This window comes from Camelus dromedarius, chromosome 12 (genome assembly GCF_036321535.1).
Source record: "Camelus dromedarius isolate mCamDro1 chromosome 12, mCamDro1.pat, whole genome shotgun sequence".
In the NCBI taxonomy this organism is placed as follows: Eukaryota; Metazoa; Chordata; class Mammalia; order Artiodactyla; family Camelidae; genus Camelus; species Camelus dromedarius.
The window spans coordinates 4,484,374-4,498,148 of record NC_087447.1 but is presented as its reverse complement, the minus strand read 5'-3'; positions in this window follow the sequence as shown (position 1 = coordinate 4,498,148).

Below are 13,775 nucleotides of genomic sequence, written 5' to 3'. Positions count from 1 at the left end.
TGAGCCGCCGCGTCCAGCCTGCCGTCTGCAGGGTGGGGGGCTCAGCGAGCCCGTGTCTCCGTAGTGTATCTGTCCTTGGCTGTGTTGTCTTCCCCGTCTGTAACACCGCCCCAGCCCTGGTTTTTTGGCTTCCAACCCTGCTGATACCTTTGGTGGTGACCCTTCTCAGGCGGTCCATAAATGTCCAGAGCGTGGTGCTGTGTCACAGCTGCTCGTTCTCCATCCTCCTGTCTGTCTGCATAAACAATGGGTCCCCGGTGGTCATCCCAGCACCTCCGTGCTCATCTGTGCACACACCTCTAGACACTGGGCATGGCGGTCAGGGACGTGGGCTCCGGGGCCTGGGGCCGGTGCTGGCTCACAGGCCACCCCACCCATGCAGGACAGCGACTTCCCCCTTTGTCTCAGCTGCTTTCTCCATCAGGTGGAGAGAACGACAGCAAGTCCGTGGACTTAGTGCAGGTAGAAGCTCTTGACTCCCTTCTCAGTCCCCCAGTGTCACCTGCTGGCCTCTCTAAATCCTGGCTTCGAGGCTGCAGTTGTGTTCACAGTTGTACCTACTGGAAACTCAAGTGCCTTCACTCCATGGGGGTTTAACAGTTTCTGCTTTGGGGTCAACTCCATCCCATGTGCCAGCTCTGGCCCGCCACCTGAGTTTGCAGGTGGCTTCACGGGGACAGAGCTACGTCCATCCGTTTGTACATTGTCTGCTGCTCTTACACCATGGTGACAGAGGCCAGGAGTGGCATTGTTTGGATTGTTCCATGGCCGCTGTTCATTCTTCCCTTTGATTTCGTTTCTTCTCTCTGGGTCCCGTCCCCGTCCTTGCTGACGCCTTTACAGCTGCCCGATCTCAGCGTTCAGCGCGTGCTGGCTTCCTTTGCCCTGCCGTCTGCACAGTCAGCATTACTTCCTGGCATGACACGCAGACGGCGTGGTCAGTGTGGCCTTTGCGTGTGTCACCCTTAGTAGGTTCTGCATACTTTAAAAGCAAGGGCCACACTGCTGACAGTGTCTGATGCTGCCTTACTTAAGGCACTGGGTATTTTTGTTTCTCCTGTACAGTCCTCTACTTCGTAACCTGAAACTGCGTTCTTGTTACATGCCAGGCACCGTTCTACCTTTTCTTCGCAGCAGGTTTATGAGACAGATGGCTATCCCCATTGTACATGTGCGTAAGGGGGACACAGAAGTAAGGCGTTCCGTCTGAGGATGCCCAGCCAGCAAGTGACGGAGCTGTGACGATTAAGTGTAACACATCTAAATATGTAACAGAACAGTGCTCGACTATGTAAATACTCAATTAATCTTAGCTGTTACTATTAGGGTGCATGCCCAATCAAATCTGGTATTTTTTTCCTCAAGAGTTTGACAACTTGATATTAAAGTGGAACAGTGAGTAGAGACTCAGTGTTTGATAGCCAGTAGGACCATAAAAATGTTACGGGCAGAGCAGTAGACAAAGACCGAGAGTGTACAAAACTGTCAAAACAGACCGATACACATGAGAGTTATAGCGGGTAAGCTTACAGGAGCGGGGACTTCTGAGTGACTGGTGGGGATGCCCCTACTTGATACTGGACCCGACCCCCTGGCTGCTGTCATGATACATTGGCAGAGTTGAGTAATTGCAACAGAGGCCATGTGGCCTGCAAACCCCAAAATCTTTACTCTCTGGCCCTTACAGAAAAAGTGCCAACCTCTGAAATAGATCGATGAAATGGAATAGAATCCAAAAGTGGACCCACAGGTACAGTCAGTTGATTTTCAGCAACATTACTAAGCAGTCACATGGGAAAGGAGAGTCTTTCCAACCAGTAACTGGATATCTGTTGGGAAAGAAAGAAGCCTTGACTCCTACGAAACACCATATACGAAAGTGAATCCAAAATAGACGGTAGGTCTAAACATGCACATCGAGACAATCTTCTAGAAAAAAAAACAAAAATGTCTGATCAGCTTTGGAACAGGCAAAGATTTCCTAGAACACAAAGCACAAATCACAAGAGAAAAGAAATTAAGCTTCCACCAAAAGTAAATTTTTTCTCCTCTTCAGAACGAACAGGTAGACCATGGGCTGCCAGGAGATAAGTAATCTGTGTCCTGACAGAGGGCTCGTAACTAGAAGATGGACAAATGCAAATGAGAAGAGATGAAAAGCCCAGTTTAACAAAAGGACAAGAGGCTTGAACAGACCATCAGAGAGAAGGTGCATGAGTGACCAGTAAGACCTGAGAAGCTGCTTAAAGTCATTAGTCACTAGGGAATGCAAATGACAACAAGCTGCCATTTCCCATTTGGTAAAATGGCTGACATTAAGACCAACAATATGTCAAATACTGCTGAGAATGTGGAGCCACCAGAACTCAACCTAGTCCACAAAGCACATACCAGGGTGTTTATTGCCACTGTTCATACAAACAAAAGATCAAAAACACGTCCACCAACAGAAAAATGGGGGAGCAGATGGTGGCATGCTAATGCCCTGGAGTATCACCCAGCTGAAGACAGGCGTGAGCTGTCATAAATGCCATGTATTGTGTGAATCTCAAAAACGCATTAAGCAGAAGGAGCAAGACACAGCAGAGTACGTACTGTGTGTCTGCACAAAACTTTACAACTAGCCAGACTGATTTACGGGGCTGAAAATCAGGACGTTGCTCCTGAAGGGGGAGAGGAAGGGTTAGTTGGAAAATGGAAATCTGCATCTGATCTATGATCTTGGTTACGTAAGTGTGGATATTTGTCAAAACTCACTGAACTCTGCACTTCAAACCTATGCATTTTACTATACTTTTTTTTTTTTTAAGATAAAGGAGAAGAACAGTCACACTGGGGAGAACACATGCCCGTGTCACACAGTAGTCAGGCTCTCCCCAGCAGAAGAGAGGCCCGCTGCTGATGGGTCTGCGAGCAGGGCCTTGGGCTTGCCTGGTTTCGTGTTTTCTGTAATCCGTTTGGATCGCCCTTTCCGTACAACAGGCTTTTTGTCCTTGTGAGGGGAGAGGTCTGGTGCGCCCTGTGACCAGGTGTCAAGTATTAGGAAACATCCAAACCGTGTCCTTCAGGAAAGGTTCATTACACACAGGTGGCCAACAGGCATGTGAAAAGATGCTCAGTATCACTGATTATCAGAGAACTGCAAATCAGAGCTACGGTATCACCTCACACTGGCCATCATTAAAAAGTCCACAAAAAGGAGAGGGTGTGGAGAGAAGGGAACCCTCCTACAGTGTTGGACGAAATGTAATTTGGTGCAGCCACCACAGAAAACAGTGTAGAATTTCCTTAAAAAACTTAAAACTTAAAAACTAAAAATTGCTTAGTTACCATATGATCCAGCAATCCCACTCCTGGGCATATATCCAGAAAATACAAAGACTCTAATTCAAAAAGACACATGCACCCCAATGTTCACAGCAGCACTATTCACAGTAGCCAAGACATGGAAGCAACTTAAGTGTCCCTCGACAGATGACTGGATAAAGAAGCTGTTGGGGGGGGGGGTGTACACATATACATACATATATGTGTATACACTATGAAATATTATTCAGCCATAAAAAATGAAATAATGACATTTGTAGCAACATGGATGGACCAAGGGATGATCATACCAAGTGAAGTAAGCCAGACAGACAAAAGACAGACATGTATCACTTATATGTGGAATCTTTAAAAAAAAAAAACAGACTTATTTATAAACAGACTCACAGATATAGAAAACAAACTGATGGTTACCAAAGGGGAAAGAGGAAAGGAAGGGATAAATCAGAAATATGGGATTAACAGACACACACCACTGTATATAAAATAGGTAAACAACAAGGCTTCACTGTGTAGTGCAGGGAACTGTATTCAGTATCCTGCAATAATCTGTAATGAAAAAGAATCTGAAGCTGTCTGCCTGAAACTAAAACAGTATTGTAGATCAACTTGAGTTAAATTTAAAAACCAGCTAAAAAAATGGTTCACCAATAAAATTAGTGTTTTGAATCCATTTGTTTGCTGTGTCTTATTTCCCAGAGAGGTGCTTTAGAAGGTTAGAAGGGGCCCTGTACATTGCCTTCTCCGAGACTCCAGCCAGCCTCCTCCCAGGAAGAAGCATGAAGGGGCAGGTTGAGGGAGGGCCTGAGGTGGGAGCAGAACTGTCCAGGGAGGCCGCAGCCTCCCTCAGGCACAGCCACGCCCACTGTTAAGTCCAGTGGGTTAAGAGGATGGACCGTTGAGTAATATTAGGGGTGACTGGCAGGGAGGAGGGTAGAGCTTGGGGGTAGAGCGTGTACTTGGCATGCACGGGGTCCTGGGGTCGATCCCCAGCACCTCTGTTAAATAAACCTAATTACCTCTCCCTCCTCCCAAACAGATAAAAAATAGTAAGGGTGATTGCTGGCCTCAGGCTATTCTGTGGAATCTCAGTGCAAGAGTTAGCACTCTTGGCCTCTCTCTACCTCATCTCTCAACTCGTAGGCGACGTCACAATGATTTATCTGATTAATTTGGAGAGGGTCTGCGTTTGTGTTCAATGCCTTCTGCACTCTTTCTTGCATTTGCTGGTCTACCGAGGAGTATGTTCTGGTCTGTACCTATCTGCAGTCTGCCTGGCCCGCTGGACGGGGCCCGCGGTTGTCCAGCTCTGCCGGTGGTTAGGTATGCCCTCGTCTAAATCAGGAGTGAGGCGTTAGCAAGCCCGTTTGGCCACACATCTCAGCTTAGACTTTCTAACTAGGTTTTCTCCACATGTCTCCCAAGTGTTAATTCTCATTTATTTCTGAACTTGAGCTATTGATTGCCCTAATCCACTCCCACCGCACCCCCCACCGACAAAGAAATAAGAAAGGATGTAAGTTGCTACCCTAAATCTGGATTTTCTTTCAAAGGCGTGGTCAGACTGGAGTTCAAAATAAAACCCAGCAATTTGTTGTTTGTAAGAAAGTCATAAAAACGAGAAAGGCTGAAAATAAATGAAGAGAAAAATAAGAAAGCAAACAAAAAGAAAGCATGACAGTATCAGACAAAGCAGAATTTACAGTTAGACACTGTGCAGGGTTAAGAGACTGTGCATCAGACTAAAAGTTATAGCAGCCAAATATAATTACAAAAGCAAGGAAAGGGACTTATGTTTCCAGCTCTGAGTGGTTTTATCAGATTATCCTGCCAACAGCATCATCAAGTTTTAAGAGCAACTGTTTGAAGGCGCTGGAGAGCTTGCAAGGCTGTAAGTACTCAAAGGAGAAATGCATTGAAATAAACCTGATAATCAATGCCACCTTTCCCCTTGTGGCTTTTTGCTAATTAAGTAAGATGAGGCCCAGCAGAAAGCAGAGGCTCAGAGCTTTCAGCAACCTTATAGGGCTGGGAAGACTTGGGAGTAACCAAGGCTAACGGGACAAGACCCTGGAGGAAAGCGGATTATAAAGAAGTGAGCCTGGCGTTCACTGCTCGTCCTCTTAAGTAAGGCCTTTGATGAGTCCTAAGCTGTGTAGAGAGAGATGCCAAAAAGCCAAGGAGGAAACAGCAGAGGCCAAGGAGAGTCTAGATATGTTCGTTTTGGGGAGGCAGAAGTTGGCGTTCAGGGACTCCGGTCCCTGTCAAAACCACTGAAGGCCCGCACCCTAGGAGTGAGACATCAGAGAAAGACCAGCCCTACACGCCGGAAGAAACAGGTCCCGCTCAAGGAAAACTGTGCCCCCCAAAGCTGCTTCTATTTTTCATGCACAGCGTGGGCATTCAATGAACATTTCTGAGACGTGTCAGGAGACAAAGCTGCCAACTGACTGAAAACTGAAATTGATGAGTTGATCCAGATACTAGAGATTTTAGATTTTAAAATCGGATTAATACACTCGACAATAGATGAACAATTGGAGAATTTTTACCAAAGAACTGGAATCTATTACAAAAAAAAAGTTCAAATGAAAATTCTAAAACTGAAATATACAGTAATTGGAATTAAGACCCTAATAAATGAATTTTAAGGCAGATTGGACAAAACAGAAGATAAGATTTGTGAACTTATTATTGTGAACTTACTGTGATAGGTTTGTAGAAAACATTCAGACAAATAGAAGAGGAAACAGATGGAAAATACAGAACAGCAGCTGAAAGATTCATAGGTTACAGTGAAAATACAGCACGTGTATTTGGTGTCCCGGAAAGGTGAGGAGAAAATGTGGTTGAAGAGACACCAAGAATTTTCCAAAACTAACCAGTAAACATTACAGATTGAAGAAATTCTGCTTATGCCCAAGGAGAATAAACTCAAAAAGAACCACAGCTAGCAGTGTCACAGTAAGGCTACCAGAACGAAAGAGAAAATCTAAAAGCACTTGAGAAAAAGGCATGTCTTTCATAGACATGCTATTTTCAGTAGAAATGATGAAAGCCGGAAGACATGGAATGACATTTTATACACCAAAAGGAAAACGTGCCAGCCTAGAATTCCGTAATTAGCAAATTATCCTCCAAAGTGAAAGCAAAATTTAAGATATTTTCAGACAAACAACAGATTTCAACACCAGCAGAGCTGCACTCAAAGGAGTTTTCCAGACAGAATGAAACCCTCCTGGATGGAAGCCTAGTGATGCAGCAAGAATTGAGAGTCCCAGAAAAGGAAATAAACTGTAAAAAGAGATGAACATGACTGTGTCCTGTGGGGCTGAAAATACACTTGAATTAAGATAGTGCTGGGAAAGCTGGAATCCACACGCAAAAGAATGACATTGGACTCTTATACCATGCACAAAGATCAAGTCAAAAGTAAGATTTAAGTATAAGATCTGAAACTGTGGAAGTCCTAGATGAAACATGGGGGGAATGTTTCCTGACATTAGTCTTGCTTGGCAATAATTTCATAAAAATGACACCAAAAGCACAGGCAGCAAAAGCAGTAACAAGCGAGACTACATCGAGCAAACGAGACAACAAGGTGACAAGCATCCTATGAGTGGGCGTAAATGTTTGTAAACCATGTATGTGGCAAGGGGCTAATCTACAAAATATATAAGGAACTCCCACAATGCAATAGTTTTTTTAAAAAATTAGTAACATGGTTAAGAAATAGGCTAAGGACTTGAGTAGACATTTCTCCAAAGAAGACACACCAATGGCCAACAGGTATATGAAAAATGAGCCTCATTAATCATCAGGGAAATGCCAGTTAAAACCCCAGTGAGTTATCACCTCATGCTGTCAGGACGGCTGTTATAAAACAAACAAAATCAAAAGACACGTGTCGGTGAGGATGTGGAGAAACGGAAACCTCTGCACATTTGCTGGGAATGCATTAGTGTGCAGCCACTATGGCAAACAGTGTGCTGGTTCCTCAAAAAATTAAAGAAAAGGAAAAAAAGAACTGTTACATGATCCAGCAATTCCACTTCTGGGTATTTATCCAAAAAAAAAAAAATTGAAATTGGGTTCTTGAAGAGATTAGCACACCCATACTCACCGCAGCATTATTCACAATGGCCAGGATGTGGAAATCACTTAAATGTCCATTGATAGACAAATGGATAAAGAAAATATGGTGTATATATTAAATGGAATACTATTTGGCCTTAAAAAAAAAAAGGAATTCTGCTATATGCAACAGCATGGGTGAACCTTGAGGACATTATGCTGAATGAAATAAGCCAGTGACAGAAAGACAAACATTGCATGGCTCTGCACACCTGAGGTATCTGAAACAGTCAAATTCACAGAATCAAAGAATGGAGTGGTCGTACCTGTGGTCCTGTAGTCACCCATAATGTATACTTAAAATTTTTTTAAGAAGGTAGATTTCATGTTAAGTGTTCTTACTACAATTCAAAAATAATTTTTAAACGAATAAGCAAATGTCCAGTTTCACTAGTGAACTAAAGGACTTCAAAAAAAAAAAAGATGTTTGTCTACAGCACAAAAGGTAGAAGGAGGTAAAACAGTTTACCTTTGAAGGTCCTGGCATCATCTAGTTGGTGTTGAAAATACTAGTGACCTTCTAACAAGGACGCGTGCTGCCGTCTCTGGGGTCACCACTGAAAGAATATGTAACTAGAAGTGAATAGAAGGGTGAAATAGAGTTATGCTTGATTGCAGCAGACAAGACGTGCTGCTCTGCTTGAAAAGGACTTCAAAGGACTTGACGTCCATCTTCAACGAATGGGCTTGGCTGACAACCCCTAGTTCCTTCAAGGTCTGCCCCAGTTTTCTAGTCTAAGTCATGCTCCACTGGCCCTCAGCCCATCACTGAGCAAAATGGTGGTCCAGAGGGCCTAGCCAGTTCTGCCAAACGTGGGACTTCTCCAGACAGCGATCTTCACTCCAGGACTCCAGCTCCTCACTGGGCTGAAAGACACTCACCACGTCTGCATCACAGGCTGACAGCACCCATCCCATCTAACGTCTTCCCTTCTCCTTCCGCAGGTGGTCCAACTGCTGAAATGGTCGCCAGCGGTGTCTTGATGAGATGGTGCGGGGAAGTGTGCTGGCCGGGGAGGTGATTCAGGCACTTGAAATACACAGCGGAGTGGGAGAGATGACGATCAGGACCGTGGAAACATGGTTGTCACTAAGCTGCACTGAGACCCTTCAGAACCATTGAAAACTAAGTGTGAGAGTCAGAGGGTCTTTGTAGCAGCTTACAGACTCCCTCACCTCACAGAGAAAGCGGCTGCACTTCAGGGATGGTTGAATGCTGGTGCCGTCAGGTTTCTCGTGTCAGTGCCAGCACCCTGGTCGGGAAAATCTGGGATCCTGACTCTTGGATGCGGACACCTTGGCAGGTGCCTATGGAGAATCTGACCCCCTCCGACCTCTCTGAGTCTAGACATGGCCCACCCCACCCCCACTGTGCAGAGACAGAAGAGGAGTCTTTCCCACCAGGCGTCAGGTGGCCCCCTCAGCTACATCCCCATTCCCTCTCCTGGCTGCCAGGCCTCAGACCTGGGTTCAGTTACAGCATAAGCTGTTCAAGGACCTGGGCTTGATAACGGGAGGGTGACAGGGCTGGGAAGCACCCAGGGATTGGATTCTGAGGGTCCAGCCAAGGGGCTCAGAACTTAAGACTAGATAAGGGAGCATTTGTTGATTTGAGGGCACTCTTTTGGGATCTGGAATTCAACACCCTGTCAAGGCGCAAACCTGCTTAGAAGTCTGTGAGAAGCAATGGCCGGTGCCGAGAAATGGCCTGAGTGGAAGGAAGGGCCTGAACTGCGGTGCGTACGGTAGAGCAAGGCCCATTGGCCGGAGCGCGCCGGAGTCTTCATGATGTGCGAGGCCACGAGGCCCACCAGAGTGTCCCGTTCCAGGACGGCCCAGAGGACTTACCATTCACCACGGCCATCAAGGCTGTACTGCTCCCAAGGGCCTCCTCTGCAGGCTGGGGCTGACAGCAGGTGTGGCTGTCACAGAATTGGCTGTGACAGCAGTGGGACGTAAGCCCCGAAGCAGTGGAGACCAGGTGTGAGCACTTACCCCCCAGAAGCCGGGGGGTTGCAGGTACCGCCACAGCTGGAAGGGTCAAGGGGTGGCCTTGAAAGACAATGACCAGGGAAATCCTCCCACTGGGCAGAGCTTCACGTGGAGCCCCTGGACGAGTACTTTGTGTGGAAGAAGCGGCCCGAGTTTAGAATATATAGACTCACATTTGGTGCCAGATGGCTTGGCTGGCTGGTCCAGGACCTAGAAGGAGGAAAACTGATCAGGGACGAGAGTGTTTGGAGCAGAGACATGCGCCAGGCGTGTGGGAGTGGACACAGTGTGAAGAGCGCTGCGTCTCAGGGTGCCAGCAGCTCTGACGGAAGAGGCTCTAACAACCAAGCACACAAAAGCCCTCGACCAGTGATGTTACCCAGCACCAGCGACCACACCAGCCCCAAAATGATGGCCATAGGAGTAAAGTGGCCACAGCCGCAGAGACGGAGGACGCAGCTGGGCCCAGCATTGTAGACTCCTGTTTTCCAAGGCCAACCTAGCTGCTTCTCCATCTGAATGTCCAACCTGCCAATAGGAGACCATCCCTGAGCCACCAACGTGGCACTATTCCTCAAGGAGACAAGCCAGCCACTTGGTGGCAAGTTGGCAGTATTTGGCCCCTTTTATTCTGGAAGGGGCAGTGGCTTGCATAAAAATAGACAGCTCTTCTAGGTGTGGGTTTGACTTTCCTGGCTCCGGAGTCTCAGCCAGCACCACTCTCCAAGGGCCTGGGGAATCTCTGACCCATGGGCATAGACTTCCTCACGATAGAGCTTCTGACCAGGGAGCGCACTTCATAGTGAAGATACGGGAATGGGCCCATGGGCACGAGACTCACTAGTGTCTTCCATCCAGAAGCTGTCAGATGGGCGGAGCATTGGAATGACCTGAATGGACATCAGAAGGACGTGCTTGGAGGCAGTGTCCCGTCCTCACGTCATCCAGGACCCAGCATACACACTGACTCACAGACCTTGAAGACGGCGCTGTGTCCTCAATAGGAGGAACATGTGGGACTGGGAGCCCAGAGCTGGAAGCAGGAGGGGCCCACCTAGCGTGCCTCCCAGGGACCCACAGGCGGCTTGGTGACTTCCATCCCCACAACTCTTGGCTGTACAGCTTTAGAGGTTCCCCTTCCCCAGAGGGGATGTTTGCTTGCCTGGGAACAGACTAAGCATTCTTCTGAATTACAAGTTACATTTCTTTCTGGGCCCTTTGGGCCCCTTTTGACCCGGGGCCAGCAGGATGTAAAAAGAGTCACCATCCTGAATGGGGTAAACTACTCTGAACAGCAGGAGGCAGCAGGGCTGCTGTGACCCAGGTGGCCAAGGGGAACGAGGGCAGGACTCCAGTGCCCCACGTGGGCACTTCCAGTACTTGCTCTTCCCGTTATGACGGCGGTGGGGGGGGGGGGTGAGCAGCAACCCTAACCCAAGAAGGGTGTGGTCACCGGGAGCTCAGGATCCTCAGGAACCAGGGTTGGGTCTGGTCACTGGATAAGCCTGGGACCCGCAGGTGATAGTTGGGTCTAAGGGAAATGCAGAATGGACAGTGGAGGAAGGAGATGGTGGTGACCACAGTGGCCCCAGGACTGCCACAGTGGGGGCTGATGCATCCCCCTGAGGAGCTGCTCCCCAAGGAGTCCGGAAAAGTGGACCCACACGGCCAGGAGTGATGAGGGGTGGACGCAGAGCTGATACAGATTCCTCTTCAGGCAGGAGTGATCTGCTGCACAGCTGTAAGAAACGTGGTTAGGTGACAGCCTCCAGCTGTGAGCTCCCTCAGGGGCCCCCTCACCTGCATGGTGGAGCCAGTGAATGAGCAAGGTGGTGGGACCCAAGGTCACGTTTTCATCAGGGTGCTCCCTCACCCTCAAGGATGAGCAAGACCTTGGTCTGTGGGCCCAGCCATGTCAGTCCCATATGGAACTGTTCTGTGGGCAATCGTTGTTTTCAAATGCCTAGCTGTGCTGGGGGAACCTTAGATCTGAATCACGGTTTGATACCCACCCCCACCCCACCCAATCCTACTTCCTCCCCTTTCCCTGCAGTGTGTTAATCCCCAATAAACCTTTTGTGCTCTGGCTCAGCACTCTGCTTTTCACTGACCTTAACTGGAGCATTGAAGAGGGCAAATGAAAAAAAAAAAAAAAAAGAAGAAAAAGGAGGCAAGAACAAATAAAGAAAAAAGGATGGAGGATTTAAATCCAAATATGTTTAACTAAATGTAAATGGACTAAATTTTCCAATTAAGAAACAAATGTCATGAGATGGAAAAATGTACTAAGTCCAATCACTTGGTGTTTACTAGAGACACCTGGGAGTGTTTGATGCGATGGGGTTTTAGGTAGCTTTTTAAAAAGTGATTTGAACATTCAGTCAAGTTGACACAGAACATTTGCCACACGATCTCGACGTTGCCACAACATAAACTCATTAGACACAGCTGAGATCATTGAAAAGGAGAAAACTGAAAAGGCACCACGGGACTCAAAAGGAAGGAAGACATCTCCAGGACCAGAAACGAAGTAGATGGGAATTGGAGAGAAAGGCTGAATGTCCAGGTCTAGAAACAGGTGGTGGCCCCTGGGAATTCAGACGCCATGTCGGGTAACAGGTATTAACAGAGGTCTGTGCAGAGGGAGGCTGAGGCCAGGGCTGGGGTGGGACCACTGGGTGTGAAAAATGCGGGAGGAAGGAGCCGACCTCTGCTTGGGGCTTTGACAGAGCAGCTGCGACCTGAAACAGAAAGACATGCTGGGGACCCGAAACTGGATCCACCTGCCCCACACTTGATGACTACATCCAGGACCTTCTAGGGTCCCTAGACAGAGCAGGCGCTAAGCACCATCATCGAGAGTTAGTTCGTAGCCAGGACAATCACAAAACCATTAAACAAAACAGTGAACCCAGAGGAGAAATAAAAAGAAATTCATGCCCTTCAGAAGACCTTACAACCCCGAATTCCAAAATACACACAGAATTCCAATGTTAACAAAAAACTGCCCAGCTCAATATTCAGGACCCACTTTATTTTTTCATTTTTCTTAGTGGAGGTACTGGGGATCGAAACCAGGACCTCATGCATGCTAAGCATTGAGCTATATACCCTTTCCCCCCAGGATCCACTTTAGATGAAACTGATTTTGTAGAATAGTCTGATAAAGGCTAAAATAAGCATGCTTAGGAGGCTCAAGGAGAGAAATGAAGGTACATGGAAATACTCCTCCCCATTCAAAGAAACACAAAATTACAAACAAAACAACAAAAAAGAGGGAAACAAAAGCCAATTTGAAAATTTGGAAATGAAAAAATATAGTTGTTGAAATTTAAAAAAAACGTCAATAGAATAAACTCTAGGTATAGGTAGGGGACTGATGAATCAGAAGATAGTTCTGAGAGCTTCAGCCAGAACATTGCATGAAGAGAAAAAAAGTGCTGAGAGAGCTCGTGCGGGGCTTGGAGGAGGGCCTAGGAGGCTGAAATGTGGTCTGAGGAGAGTTTCAGAAGACTGTGGAGAAGCAGTATTGGAACAAATATTAGCTGGTAATTTTCCAGAATTAGAAAGACATGACTCAGATTGAAGTTGTGTTTCAAGTCCTAAGCAGGATAAAGGACAATCCCTTAATGCTTGCTCAGTTGACCTGAAGGGGTATCTGCAGGATATTTTTGAGACAAGATGGCATTTTCCAGAAAGTCTATAAAATGTGGTCTCATTACAGTACAAATGGGGAGGGGGAGGGTAGAGCTCAGTGGTAGAGCTCATGCTTAGCATACACAAGGTCCTGGGTTCAAGCCCCAGTACCTCCTCTAGAAATAAATAAGTAAATAAATAAGTAAACCTGATTACCTCCCCCCTCCAAAAAAAAGTACAAATGGATGGTGGGAAACCAGTATGCAATGACCATATGGTTGTGGGAGCATGGGGGGGGGTGCACACACCCGATGTGAGACACCATATTGATAGAATGAAGGAAAAAAACCATTCAGTGATCTCCATAGATGCAGGAAAAAGCAACTGACAAAACTCAACATCCTTTCATGGTAAAAACACTCAACAAATCGGGTACAGAAGGAACGTACCGCAACATAGTGAAGACCACAGATGACAAGACCCTGATTTCATTTCCTTCCGATACTTGCCCGGCTTTGGCACTGCTGGATCATATGCTAGTTCTAGTTTCAATCTTTTGAGGAAACCACATACAGTTTTCCAGAGTGACTCCACCAGTGACTGCACATTAACGGTGCCAAGGGGTCCCCTCTCCCCACATCCTCGCCAGCGCCTGTTGTCTCCTGTCTGTTTGACAGCAACCTTTC